The sequence below is a fragment of the Micromys minutus genome (assembly GCF_963924665.1).
Source record: "Micromys minutus genome assembly, chromosome: 1".
Classification (NCBI taxonomy): Eukaryota; Metazoa; Chordata; class Mammalia; order Rodentia; family Muridae; genus Micromys; species Micromys minutus.
The window spans coordinates 164,553,596-164,568,890 of NC_137969.1; positions in this window are offsets into that span (position 1 = coordinate 164,553,596).

The window sequence follows — 15,295 nt, forward strand, 5'->3', positions numbered from 1 at the left end:
ATGCCTTTGATCCTGGGGCATTGAGGTGAACTGCAGACCCCTACAGAATTGGAAAGAGTCTGTACAAGTGCCCAGGGTATGAAGAGATACCTTCCTCAGTAGGCCTGTCTTACCCACTCTCTACTCAGTTCTTGTCTGAGTTGTCCTGATGTAGGATACAGACCAAAATGCTTAAGTGGTTCTGGGGCTTCGGATGACCTACTCCTGACTCCAGGCTGGGAACTGCCAGTGGACATACTAGATATTCCAAGAGAGCTCATGTGGTTAAAGGGTTGTAACAACAGACACTACTACAGTGGCATCTTCTTCCAATATTTTAAAGACACGGAGAATTTCTTAATGATCTGAGAAGTATAACTCAGACCAAAGCCATATTGATCCCGCAGTACCTGTCCATAACTGGAAACGTTTCTTCTCTGATGTTGACTTCTCTTCCTTCCTATCAGGGCCCAATGTCTCTCTTATGTTCAACTGGACTGAGTATGAGGGGGCAGGAAGTATGTGCTGGACACAGACGCTGGTTAGAATCAAGCTTCTGATAAATACAAGTAGGTGCCTTTTGATAAAGTGCTTTAGTCAATGGGGTCTGGGAACACCCCTTTTAAAATAGAAATGATATTTCCTTGTTGGGATGTTATGGGGTAAATGAGACAAACATGCTCAGTTCTTTCCAAACACACTTTTCAAGAAGCAGGTGCTCAGCCACATACCTACTATTAACCCTACCACAGGCATAGCAACCAGGCTGATCTAGAATATGGAAAATTGGATGTTTCCCAGATTTTGTATAAGAGAAGAAACATCCAGGAATAATCACTCTAGATGCTCTCCTGCCAGTGGTGTTATTTTGTGAGGTGGTAGATTCTTGGGAAATACTGCCTGGTTAGCAGAAGCAGGTTGTTGGGAGCAACTACTGAAGGTGATATGATTCTGGGCCAAACTGTTTCCTGATCTGCTCATATGTTCTAATTACTTTCATAGATTCCTGCCACTGTGGACCTACTTACCCACACTAGCCACCCTGCCTTCCTTACTATAATAGACTAGTCACATCCTCTGACATGTGAGCCAAAATATAACCTTTCTCCCTTAAGTTGTTTCTGTTAGTTTTTTTCTTGTCACAGTGAATGTTTTGGTTAGTTTTAGTTGCCATCTTGCCATAACCTATAATTGTCTAAGAAGATTATATTAATGAAGAATTTTCTAGATCATGTTGGCCTGGGGAAATGTGTGTTTTGGTGAAGGGAGGTTGTCTTGATTGCCAAGTGATGTGGGAAGACTGAAGGTATTGTGGGTGGCACCATTCCCTAGGCAAAGGCTTCTGAACAGTATGAGAAGAGAAAGCTGAAAGCAAACAAGTAAGCAAGGATGCACATGTTTATTTTCTCTCTGCTCTTGTTTGTGGAGGTGAAGCTTTACATTTCTGCCTTGAGGTTCCTAAAACAATGGACTGTAACCTGAATTACAAATCAAATAAACCCCCTCTTCCCTAAGTTGCTTTTTGTTGGGGTATTTATAACAATAGAAATGAAACCAAGACAATGATGCAGATGTAATTAATATATCTGGCTTCCTTCAAATAAAAGTATTTTATGTATGATTAGTCCTAGAGTCAGGAGGAGGTCGTCCCTACAAAGCCCCTGGGCTACTTTTGTATGAAGTCACTTGAGGATCCTACAGCCCAGACGAAGCATTAATTGCCGAGTAAAAGAGATTTCTACCCAGGGTTTGGCTCAGCCACTGAACAGACGTGAGAGTTGATTAATAGCTGGTGACCTTTCCTCTGGGACTGACTCAAGCAGCCACCCACTTTTCTGCAACCTGTACCTTATTTTCATTTCCCTGTGCATTCAACCATTCTATGTATTTCTGAGGAATGGCTTCTATGACAGGAAATGGGCTGTCTTTGGCATTGTTAGAATCTTGCTTGGTTCTGTGAGGTAACGAAGGAAACACTTTCATTAATAATCACAACCTTCTGTCCAACAGATTGTGTTCTGGGTTGTGCTGCCAAGACCCAGTGGGGAGGGACCATGGCCCTTATCTTAGAGCAGCAGGGAGCTACTGAGAGAGGAGCAGGCCAAGACTGTCCCGTGTCACCAGCACATCCTCGTCATGGTGTTGGGCCTTGAGCACCGTGGTTGTTCTTCTCTCATTGCTCCCTGGGTGATCCTTGGTCCTATGGGAGGGGCCAATGACAAGTTCATATGCCTGCACAGTAGCTGTACCTCAACCCTCTCATGTTCTAAATCTCAAGGCACTGGATATTCCCTTTTGAGAGCTGTTTTTCCTCACCATGCTTTTGAAGTGTTATCACTATAGCAGATCTAAAAATGTACATTAATTCATATAATGGGGTCATTTTTTGGTTTTAGTTTTCTTTTATATTTGTGTGTGTGGTTGTGGGTGTACTCTCAAGGTAGTTGGATCTCTCTCTCTCTCTCTCTCTCTCTCTCTCTCTCTCTCTCTCTCTCTCTCTCTCTCTCTCTCTTTCTCATATAGGGTTTTTGGGATCAAACAGATTGTCACGCTTTGAAACCAATAACTTCATATCTGAGCCATCTGTTTGACTATGAGCCCTGCACTCTGTAGGCTCCGTTGCCCTGGAACTTGTGGGTGATCCTTTTGCTTCACGTCCCTAAGTGCTGGGGTTACAGGCATAAGCCAGCAAGACAGGCTGTCTGAATCTTTAGTACAGATAATTTTCAAATTCTCACTTGAAGCAAGATCTCTGTAAACAAAATGTTCTAGTGGGAAAATTGTCATGCTGAAATCAATCACTCAAGGCCCTCCCCCCATTTATTTGTTTGGAGACAGGGTGTTATGTAGCTAAAGCTGGCTTTGAACTTGCCACCTCTCATTTGTGCAGAGCTAGAATTAACACAAGTGTGTGCCTGATGTCCACCCCCCTAAATAAAAAACAGAGGAGAGAAGACACCACAGTGACTTAACTGGGAAAGCAGGTCATGAAGTGGCATGTGTAGTGTCACCTTGCTTTATTTTATATACACACTTGCCTAGTTTACATACGCAGGAAGTTTGGGCACATTCTAATTCACACTAAAATATTAACAGTGGTTGTAACTGTTGTCTGTACAATGCTGGCGTTTCACCCCCTCCTGCATCTCTCTGGGTGTATAGAACGTTAAAAGTCGGAAAAGAAACAGGATATACTCTCTATTCTACCAAACAAACAGCAGGTATTGCAATCTTGGGCTGAGAACTGTGCTATTGCTTTTCCTTAGTACTGGTCAGTTTTTTTTTTTTTTAAACAATTCACAGCATCACTTCAAGTTTCACTGGCAGCCACAGACCCTCTGTTCTGCTGTCGTTAAGTGAAATCAAAACAGTTATACTTAAGGCAACCCAGGAAAGTTTTTCAACACCCCAGAGAAGCTGGGATAGGGAGAAAGATTGTCAGAGGCAGGGTCTACCTGACTGGGCCAGCGACTGCTAGAGACTCGCCTCTCAGAGGCTTTGTTTTGTCATTTTGGACTAATAGTGCTCTCAGGCTGATTCCATGATTCAAATTGTACATGTTTGTTAGGGGTGGGGAATAAGATTGTAACGGTTGAAGTACCACCAGATGTTGTTTAACAATTGGAATTCTAACATAGAATATTCAATGGAGGGACAGATGACATCTGAGTGCCCAACGCTAGGCCTAGTGTTGCCCATTGAAATGCTGGAAAGAATTTATCTGCAGGACAAATGAGAGAACTTAGAAGACCCTGAAAACTGTTAACTTCTCCAGCACAACATTATCTGCCCTTGTTCCAGGAAACAGAGAGTGAGGGTTTACCTGGAAGTGAAACCCACCATTTGGGGGAACTCAGCCGGCAACTTTTGGCTTTAAAACCTGTAGATGATCTAAGGCAGCTGTTCTCAACCTGTGGGTTGTGACCCTTGTGGAGGTCAAATGATCCTTTCACAGGGGTTGCATATCAGATATCCTCAATATTAGATATCTACATTATAATATTATAGCACAATTATAGCTATAAACTAGCAACAAAAGTACGTTTATGGTTGGGGGTCACCACAACATGAGGATTGGTGTTAAAGGGTCACATCATTAGGAAGGTTGAAAAACACTGTTCTAAGGTTATAGTTTTCTACAGCTCCCAGCAAACTTCATGGGTTGATTTCCTATTATGTGATAGCTTTGAGGGGCTCGTCTCGTCCTCTGAAGCACAAGGCCCATGTTCTCTGTTGCTGTGATGCAACAATGCCTGAAACCAACCGTTGTGAGGCAGAGGTTGGACATTTATTGGGCTGACAATTCCATGTTGTAGTAAGTCAGGCAAGGAACTCAAGAAGGAACCCAAAAGCAGCAACTGAAGGAGAGGTCATGGAGGGATGCTACTTCCTGTCTTGCTCCCCATGGTTTGCTCATCCTGCTCTCTTAGTACCCAGACCACCAGCTTAGGGGTGGTATGTTCACAATGGGCTGGAACCTGCTACATCAATCATTAATAAAGAAAATTTCCCCATAGACTTTTCCACAGGCTAAACCTAAATTGAGGTTCCCTCTTTGCAGATGATCCTAGCCTATGTCAAATTGACAAAACCTAACCACCCCATAGTCCTAACCTTGACAGGGTTTATTTGAATAACTTTTACAAAAGCCTAGGTTTTTACCGAACTTCAGCTTCCTCATGTCTACAGTTCTATAAAAGTCTTCTGTTTTCCCTAATGAGTCAGGTCATTGTAAGAAACCATCTGTGGATGCTGCTTATAAATGACACAACCGTTTCTAGCACCTAACTGGGTATGTTTTCCGGGATGTGGGAGATGTATAGAAAAGAATGGGCATTTTTAAACAGGGACAAAGAAGGGAAGGGAATTTCAAGTCCCTAGCCTGATGGAATGAGACACCTGTTGCTGAGCAGCCAATAGAGGATACAGAAAAGGAAGGCAAAGGGGGAGAATGCCACACGGAAGGTGAGGCACACCCAAATGCTCTTAGAGCTTCAGTCATATTTCCTAGAGGTTTTGAGAGGGCTGCTGACCCTCTTTGATGTGTGGCCAATTCTGAATTAGGCTCACTCTGTCCTTGATGAGCCTTTGTGTACTATCCAGCAAGGCTGGAACAAAGCACTTCATTATGGTACACGAGAACTATCTTGGCTGAAAGAGACAATGCCAAGGCTAGGAGGACTAAAATTAGACCTTCTGGTTGTGTTTGACTTGGCAGTCTTGTGCACAGGATGCTAATATGTCACCTTCCCTCCCAGCCTTGGGCCTTCTGAGAGCACAGGTAACAGGTGTTGAAGGAGATGAAATGCTGCTTCTTTTGGTACCCCGTGGGGATGACAAATGCTTATGGGCCCATATCGCTGTCACTTGGAACAGAATGTTGAACAAAACTTAAGTTTTTACAAAGCTAATTTGCAGATTAAGATAAAAATGTGTTGCTTGTTTCTCATTAATCTCATGTCCTTCCACGTTGAAACCATTAGGGAGCCTGAAGGCAACCACAGAGTGTTTGAACTTTGCAGGTGTTTATCTGAGAATTTTCAATTTTGCCCTGAGTAACCACTCCAGGATCCAGGGATTTGGTTATCCCTTCCTCAGATCATGCTGTGGGGTGGTGTGATCTTCACAGAGGAGGCAGGCCACATGTCACATTAAGAAGGCACAACTGTTAGTTGGTGATCCCAGGAAGGTCACCAAGTTTTTCCCATCATATTCAGTCAACAGTAAGTCATGCATATAAATAACCACTCTGAACTACAGAATAAAACACCAAATTTATGTGCTGGACACATTAGCAGTAAGGACAGCAGTTTACAATGTTGAGTACATATGGTGTACTCATGGATTGTTTTCTTCAATAGGGCACATATGTAGTATAAGTATATTTTCATCTTTGCGTAAGTACAAGTGTCATGTCTAGTTTTATGTCAACTTGACAAGAGCTAGAGTAATTTCTCTTATGGACAGAATGCGTCCCTAAGATTGTGCTACAGGCAAGCCTGTGGAACATTTTCTTAATTAGTGATTGATGTTTGCATGGGAGGAGGGGCATCCCATTGTGCATGGTAAGAAAGCAGGCTGAGAAATCTGTAAGGGGCAAACCAGTAAGCGATACCTCTCCAGGGCCTCTGCATCAGCATCAGCATCAGCTCCTGCTTCAGGTTTCTACACTGTTTGGGTTCCTGACTTGACTTCCTTCAGTGATGAACAGCAATATGGTAGTGTAAGCCTAATAAGCCCTTTCCTCCCCAGGAAAAGTGTTTTATCACAATAGTTACTACAAAAATTGGTTAAGAGTTACTATTGTGAACCACATGTGTGTGTGTGTGTGTGTGTGTGTGTGTGTGTGTGTGTGCACTCACATGTGTATGCAATAGCCAGAGGATAAAGTTGGTTGTCTTCTTTAATCACCCTGTCTTACTGTTTGAGACAAGCTCTTTCATTTAATCTGGAGCTCAGCAGTGATGCTAGGCTGGTTCGCCCATGAGCGCCAACAATCCTCCTGTTTCTGTTGCCTCAGCTCTGGCACTATAGGTAGTTGATCCATGCCATGTGTCTGTTCAAGGTCTAAATTCAGGTCTTTGTGCTTGTCTACCCATCTATCCACTGAGCTATCCCTTTGGCCTCCTCTTCTAACAGTCTGATGAAATAGGTCCCATCATGTCTTTCATCTTTGTCTAGAAAGTTCACCTGTGCAAGGTCACATAGCAAGGGAAGACCTGGAGTCTGAACCTGATAGGTGTGAGAATATAGTGTTACACATGTTGCTTCAGGAAAGGAGGCAAGAAACCAGGCAGGTAGAACAGAAGCTGCCATTTCAGTGCAGTACCTCACAGCTCTGTTAGCCTAGGTGCTACCCTTTCTGTGATCCTGTTGCACCACAGGGAATAGCTTTAAAGGCATGCAGAGACCAGATCCCTATCTCCCCATGGCCTGCTTCCAGTCTTCAGTAGAGGGAGGGGAGGTTGGGTACAAAATACAAAAGCAGCAACTCAAAGGGTGAAGAGTGTTCAGTCTACAGAAGCAGAGTCTGCAGAGGAAACATGAGCTCCCCTCAAATAAACGCAGGACTTACTGGCACAAAAATAGTCATATAGATCAGCATAACAGGATGGAGAGGCTAGAAATAGATGCAGCTATGCATAATCACTTAATATAAGATGAAGGAAGCTTTTCAGAACTTGGGGGGAAGGAAACATATTTTGTTTTATGTGACCTCATCATCCCTTGAGAGCAAATTTGATGAAAAAAAGTAAGTTAACCACACTATATGTTCTATATTTAAAACTCATTAATATTTGGCATAAAATGTTATAATCCATAGCATTAAATTTTAATATGAAGGCAAGCCAAGAAAAAGAAAACTATTAGAAACTGAGTATCTTGAGAAAGTATTCACAGCCTTATATTTGCACACTTGTATATGATCGTAATCAAATTATTAATACAACCACCAGCATCAGAAAAAAAAGAATGACTGAACGTGAACGAATAAATCTCAAGAGTAAACACAAACAGTAAACAAACTGAAGAAGCACGACTTATTTCTTAAGGCCAGGATGGATTTTCCTGACTGAAATGCAGTGATAGCAACTGTAAATAAAAGATGAAATATCAATGGCAATCTTGTCTCCTACAGAAAAATGTGGTTAAATTGTATGTTGGTCCCTAAAAATTGCTAGAAATCATAAAGCATCAAGTTCATTTGATCCAAGGTGGGGGAGGGGAGGACGAATTATATTTGCTATCATTGCATTTATGTCAGGAAAATCCATCCTGACCTTAAGAAATTAGTCATGCTTCTCCCAGTTTTTTTTTTTTTTTTACTATTTGTGTTTACTCTTGAGATTTATCCATTCATATGTTGTATGTACATGTGTATGCACACATATGTAGGTATGTTTCCCTGTGTGTATACACATATAGGCCAGGGGTTGACTTTGAGCATCTTCCTGTATCATTCTCTTCCTTGTTCTTGAGATGGAGTCTCTCACTGAACCTCGAGTTCGATGGTCTGCCTAGGCAACCACTGGTTTCTTACCCTTGTCACCATCTGTGCACTGGAGTGATAGACATGTGTTGCTTTTGTGTGAGAGCTGGGTGTTTGAACTCACTCAGGTCATCACCCTCACACAGCCCTGTACCTACTGGGGCCACCTCACTCGGTTCTGGAGAAGGTAGTAATCCAAGGAGAAAAAGTGATAGACAATGATATGTTTATTTCAACTTCAGTTGATAATCATAAAAGTGCTAAGACTATAACCATTCCCCATTAGGGAAGTGGGTGGTAAATTACAGAATGTTATCTCAATGAAATAAAAACATGAATGCAATGTTGAAATACTGAAAATTGCTTATGATATGCTAAGTGGAAAAAAAGATAAATGCAAGATTAAAGTGCTCTATAATTACTATGTGTACACAAAGTAAAAATTGTTTTCCTCCTTTTTTTTTTTCTTGATGGGTTAAAAAGTGTAAAGTATGTGCAGAAACCATGCTATTGTATGAGAAGACAGAATGAGATAAAGTGCTTATTTCCTGTGCAAGCCAATAATCCAATAAGAGGGGGAGGGGGAGAGGGAGAGGAAGAGAGAGGCAGGGAGAGAATATGCAGGGTTACAAGAGAATTGCAAGTTACAAGAAGGAATGACAAATGCATTCCCTAACACAGAGGACTCTGTGCTAAGAGGAGAGTTTCAAGAAGCTTCCTATAGGCTACTTTGAAAGGCTTTCTGTAAAAGCTAACAGATGTTCTCTGTCATGAAACTGAGAAGCGTGATCCGAGGAAAGAGTAAGCAAATTGTTTTACGTACGACAAAGAACTGCACTTAGAACTTGGGCAGGTGTTTTCAATCCAGGCGTCAAGTCTTTCCCTTTGTTCCAATATTGTCCAGGATGCCTATAGTGATGGAAGGAACCTTTAGAGTACCCAGATGTAGGTGGTGCTGCTTAAGCTAATGATGGATGGCACTTGTTTGTTTTCTCAATGTTTAGGGTTCTGTTCTTTTTCTCCCCTCTCAGCCTGTGAGGTAACAGCAGCAGCTGTGGAATCTTCTCCAAGTATCCTTTATTCCTTTAGTTGACCAAATTGAGGGGTTTCAAGTTTAGCCCATTCTTTCAAACCAGCTAAAGTTCTGGCATGAATGGAATAGTGATCTCCAGGCCTAACTCTTTATTGAGGAGTTATTGGCAGTTGTTAGTGGCTGGGAAAGGGAGAATATCTTTCTTAAGGCTCTGGTGAATGTACTGACTTCCTGTACTCCAGTGGATGTTCCCCTTGCTCCCAACACACACATACACATGCACACGCACACACACAAAGACATAAAGGTTGAGGGGAGTGTGCTAGAAAGAATAAAAAGATAATTAGGAATAACAGAAGGATGAGAGAGAGAAATAGTTTGAAAATAAACCAGATACACTAAATTCATGTGTGAAATTGTTAAATGTTGATAAGGACAATAATAAGTGTTATATTAGGTGGATATAACCTCATCTATCTCATATTTACTGTTTTTCTTAGTTGTACCAAGTGGTTGAGTCACTGACCTATATCATGTCTGATTGTATAAATGCATTCTAGGATCTTTGCCCAATGATAAAATTGCCTAAGGATGAATTTCTCAGCCTGTATCCCTTTCAATAAGTGATGAATGATTATGCTTATAAAATCCTATGGTCTATATTTGGTTGCTCTATTGAAAGGACTAATGTTAATGTGTCCAAAGAATTCTCAACCAGAAAATTAGTTTAAATTTGAACAAGGAAAATGAAAACAAGATTAAGATGTGCAACTCAAGTAAGAAAGTGGAGTTTTAAGCATGGGGTGAGAGTTTCCTCTAAAACTGTGGTTCATGAAAGAGCATGGTGGTTCAGAAGAGGTCTTCATATGGCTGGGAGGACTGGAAGTTCTGGCTGTTGTACAATTGTTTCTAGGGGCAGAGGAAGTTTTTTATCAGTGAACTCTGTTGACTTTTTCATAGCAGTTTATCTCTCATTTATATATATTAATCTGTCTTTTGATTATATATCTGCTGTCTATCATCTATGTATCTATATATCTATGTATCTATCTTTTATCTACTTGCCTACATATTTTTCTAATTTATCCACCAATCAATCTATTTAGCATCTATATTTATCTGTCTGTCTTTTGATTATATATATCTATTTTATCTATTATCTCTCTATCCTATGTCATACCCACCCATCCATCTATTCATTTACCCATTTATTTCTTCTTTCCTTCCTTCTTTCTTTCTTTTCTACCTACCTACCTATCTACCTACCTATCTATGTTTCCATCATCTATTGAACAAGAAGAGGGATAGGGTTGAACAACACTCTCTGGGTACAGCGTATGTAGCTGAACACATTTCAAAAGCCTAAGTTAGATAGAACTATGTAATCTATGAGGAATAGGAAGAAGAAAAGAAGTATCAACTCAAACCTGAGTTGCCTGCTTCCTTGATATTCAAGTTAAGATGATTGTCAGAATGGCATGTTGACCTCTTGAGAACTACATTCTCAAAATTATCAGTTCAAAGCAGGATCTTAGAATTTATTAACTGAGAGGGAATCTAAAGATTCTGCCAGAGATCAGTTCTTTCCTTTTCTACATGAAAATTAAAAAAAAGCCAACCCCCCCCCAAAACAGGCTAGACAGGAAGCAAATGCTTTTTTAAGCATTTAGAAAACAACTGGCAAATCTTGGTTTCCTACTATGATCTTGTTAAATGCAGCTTTTCCCAGTCCATCAATAAACAAGTAGGCTTCAGAAGAGACAACCTTACTTAACCCAAAGAGTCATATCAGGCATAGAGGGTGTAGCTGGCAGGCTGCAATATGACTAAATAATTCAGGGGAGAGTCATGAGTTTGCAACTTTAGTTAGGAATTTAGGAATCAGTTGCGTCCTCATCTTTTGTATCCTAATTAGTTAGAAATGGTGTTATTTCTAATAGTGAATCCACCCTATGTCCTCTATCCCTTTGACTCTACCTCATTTATGACACAATAACTTTTTGACTACTACCTAATTATCTTCATTTCTCCTGTCTTGACACTGCTACCATGTCTATCTGGCTAGAATGAACATCTAGCCATTTCAGGCATTTGATGGCTCTTTTGTGAGATCCACAGGAGCTGCCTTGATGCCCATGAGTTTTTAAGCATGGTGCCTGTCTTAGTTGGGATTTTACTGCTGTGAATAGGATGCCATGGCCAAGGCAACTCTCATAATATTATCTGAGGTTGGCTTACAGGTTCAGAGGTTCAGACCATTATTATCAAGTCAGGAACATGGCAGCATCTAGGCAGGCATAGTGTAGGAGGTGCTGAGAGTTCTACATCTTCATCTGAAGGCTGCTAGCAGAATACTCACTTCCAGGCAGCTTGGACTAGGGTATTAAAGCCCATGCCCACAGTGACACACCCACTTAAACAAGGCCACACCTCCTAATAGTGTCACTTCCTGACTCAAGCATATAAAAAACCATTGCAGTGTCTTTAACTACCCCAAAATCTTACTCCCAGGATATTGGTTACACTGTCTTGGCATTTTGAAAGTAATATTAATATTTGATCAGGTATCTATTAACACAATAGGAACTTATTGAATAGGCAAATAGGTAAAAATAAGATTAAAGATAATTCTTTTTTAAATCTGCAGCTATTCTTTTATTAAAAATAGATTTTTCTTATATAGTAAGTCCAGATTACGTACGCCCCCATCTACTCCTCCAAGTTTCTCTCTATCTTACTTCTCATCTGCATTCACTTTCTTTCTGTCTCTCAGAAAAAGCAGAACAAAAACAAAAACAAAACTTAACACAGATGGGACAAAACAAATAGAAGAAAAAAGGGCTCAAGAAAAGGCTCAAGAAACACCCATAGTTACACCCAGTTGTTTGCACACTCAAGGATCCCATGAAAACACTAAACTGGAAGCTGTGATATATACACAAGGGACCTGTAGGGTACAAAGAGGGAAAGAGAAAAAAAAATCCCAACATGACACTGTAAGACAAGGAATCTCCAAAGATGTCTTTGAGTCCTCTTTCTGTTGTCATCTACTGCTGTGTATTCAGACACCCCAGTTAGATTCTGCTAGAGTAAACCAATTTTCATTTATACATGGTTATCAATTGTTTCTGGGTTAGGGATAAGAACATGTGTCTTTTTCCTTTCAGCTCCAGGACCCCATGTGGTTCAGATCCACAGAGGCCCTGTGCATGCTTCCTCAGTCTCTGCGATATGTGTGTTGCTTGGTTGCATTTAGAGGGCCTTATTTTCTTGGTGCCCTTTATCCTCTGGGTCTTAAGCTCTTTCTGACTCCTCTTCCACAGGTTTCCCGGAGCTCTGCTGGGAGGGATTTGATGGTGACATCTGCTTAAGGCTGAGTGTTCCATGATCGCTCTCTCTCTCTGCACAATGTCTGGATGTGGGTCTTTGTATTTGTTCCCATCTGCTGCAGGAAGAAGTTTCTCTGATGATGGCTGAGCAGGACACTCTGGTGTGTTTCCCTGTATTTCTTAATCTTGTAGATCACTAATTCATCTTCTCTAGGTCTGCTCACCCCTTGGAAGTGTGCTGTGTCTGTCTGGTTCTCTAATGGGTCTGCAGCATTTAACTTTTGAATAGATGATACGTTGATGGGTGGATGAACAAATAAACCATTGCAATAGAGATTTTGTGTATTTGTTACAGATAGATAGAGGTGTCAGTCACCCACATTTGTGGGAATTCACAAAGGGTGTCACAGAAACGGTGAGTAGGGGCTATCAGGCAGAGAGTGTAGCTACGATAAGGTGTATCATGGCATGTTCAGGCATGATCAAAGAGAAAGAAATTCTACTGGAAATCTTCAGGTGGGTAGAATACTAGAAAGGCTCAGTCATAATGTCATGTGTGTGTGACATTGATTAAGCTCATAATCTCTCTTATCTTTCACAATATCATGCTAAAAGGAATTGCAAAGATGAAACACACAAGGTGGATGAATACTGAATGATAAATGGCATAGAACAATCATCCTTCCACCCCCAATCTGCCTCCTCTTTCTTTATTATATATTGCTTTGTTTAGTGCAAGTAAATTGTGCTGTTCCAACAACTCTATAAATGCCCAAGCCTCTCTATTGAGTGCTCTCTGCAGACTCCAAGCTCCATCCACACATCTCATCTATCCTGTTGCATGTGCCAGGAGCAAGTTGGCTCCTGCTCAGACTAAAATGGGAATTGGCTATGGAGTGAGAGGAAGCAATGTGCTGCTTACTCTCTGTCTTAGTGTCTTAGTCAGGGTTTCTATTCCTGCACAAAACATCATGACCAAAAAGCAAGTTGGGGAGGAAAGTTTATTCAGCTTACACTTCCATATCACTGTTCATCAACAAAGGAAGTCAGGACTGGAACCCAAGTAGGTCAGGAAGCAGGAACTGATGCAGAGGCCATGGAGGGATGTTACTTACTGGCTTGCTTCCCCTGGCTTGCTCAGCCTGCTTTCTTATAGAACCCAAGGTCTACCAGCCCAGGGATGGCACCACCCATAATGGGCTGCCCACCCCCCTTGATCACTAGCTGAGAAAATGCCTTACAGCTGGATCTCATAGAGGCATTTCCTCAACTTTTCTCTGTGATAACTCTAGCTTGTGTCAAGTTGACACAAATCCAGCCAGTACACTTAGTTAGAATTTCTATTGCTGCAGTGAAACACCATGACCAAAAAACAAGTTGAGGAAAGGGTTTATTTAGCTTACAATGCCATATTGCTGTTCATCACTGAAGGAAGTCAGAATAGAAACACAAACAGAGCAAGAACCTGAAGGCAGGAGCTGGTGCAAAGATCTTGGAGGAATGCTGCTTACTGGGTTGCTTGCCATGGCTTGCTCAGCATATATAATCTATCTATCTATCTATCTATCTATCATCTATCTATTTTATAGAATCCATCCCAGGGATAGCACTATTAACAATTGGCTGACCCCTATTAATCACTAATTTAATAAAATGTTCTACAGACTTGCCTGCAGCTGGATCTAATGAAGGCATCTTCTCAGTTGAGGTTCCCTTCTCTCATATGACTCTAGTTTGTGTGTCAAGTTGACATAAGACTAGCTAGCACATCTTCTATGGTTTTTTTTTTTTATTAATTTTCTTGCCACCTAGTGTTCTTATTCAATTATCATCTATATCTTACTGCATTTCCACAGTGACATAAAGGATTTTGAGAATGAAAGAATTACTACCTCTTATACCAGCATAGTATTTTCTCAGACTATTCTAAGAAAATCTGTGCATATTCATCCACCCTCCTTATCTCATCCTCTGTCATAGTGTCAGTCTTAGGGTTTTACTGCTGTGAACACACACCATGACCAAGGCAACTTTTCTAAGGGCAACATTTAATTGGGGCTTGCTAACAAGTTCAGAGTTTCAGTCCATTATCAAGGCAGAAGCATAGAAGCATGTAGACAGGCATGGTACAGGAGGAGCTGAGAGTTCTACATCTTCATCTGAAGGCTGCTAGTAGAGTACTGGCTTCCAGGTGGCTGGCATGAGGGGGTTAAAGCCCATGCCCTCAGTGTCAGACCTACTCCAACAAGGCCACAGCTATTCCAGCAGGGCCACACCTTCTAATAGTGACACTTCTTTTGGCTGAGCATATACAAATCACCACAGTATCCCTTGATGACTGTTCTTTAATAATGGTGTCCTAGTGACAGTCTCTGTCCTTCTCATATGGAGCACTTTGCATGATCTTTTCTCTTGCTATAGAATTTGCTTTTCCTGACAGAATGTGCGGCTGGCTTCTTATCATTCAGGATCATGGTTGCATGCCATTTCCCAGGTCTCTTTGACTACTTAAATGTATTCTCAGACACACTGGTAGGTACCATGTACATTGCCTGGCTTTATATTCATTTATATTATACATAAGTAATATAAAGGACTATCTCAGCTTACTAATTTTTTATTAATTTATATGATTATTTTCACTCTGTTTTTGCTAGAATGTAAACACTGGGAGGTTGAGGCCCTGGCTTATTTTGGTCACTAATGTTTAGATCAAGTTCAGTTTGTGCTACCAAACAGATGAAATGAGTGTGTAACTTTCTGTAATTTAAAAATGCAAACTCCCTGTCTTGATAGCGGCATTTGATTGTTACTGTGGAAAATGCTTATTTCATATATCCAAGCAAAGAGCATGTCTGTCAAGTTGGTTGGCAGCAAGATGAACTTCACTTACCGTTTGTCAGTTTGCCTGCTCATGACTCAAAAGGGCCATACAGTGGGTCCTCAACTACTACCAAATTCAAG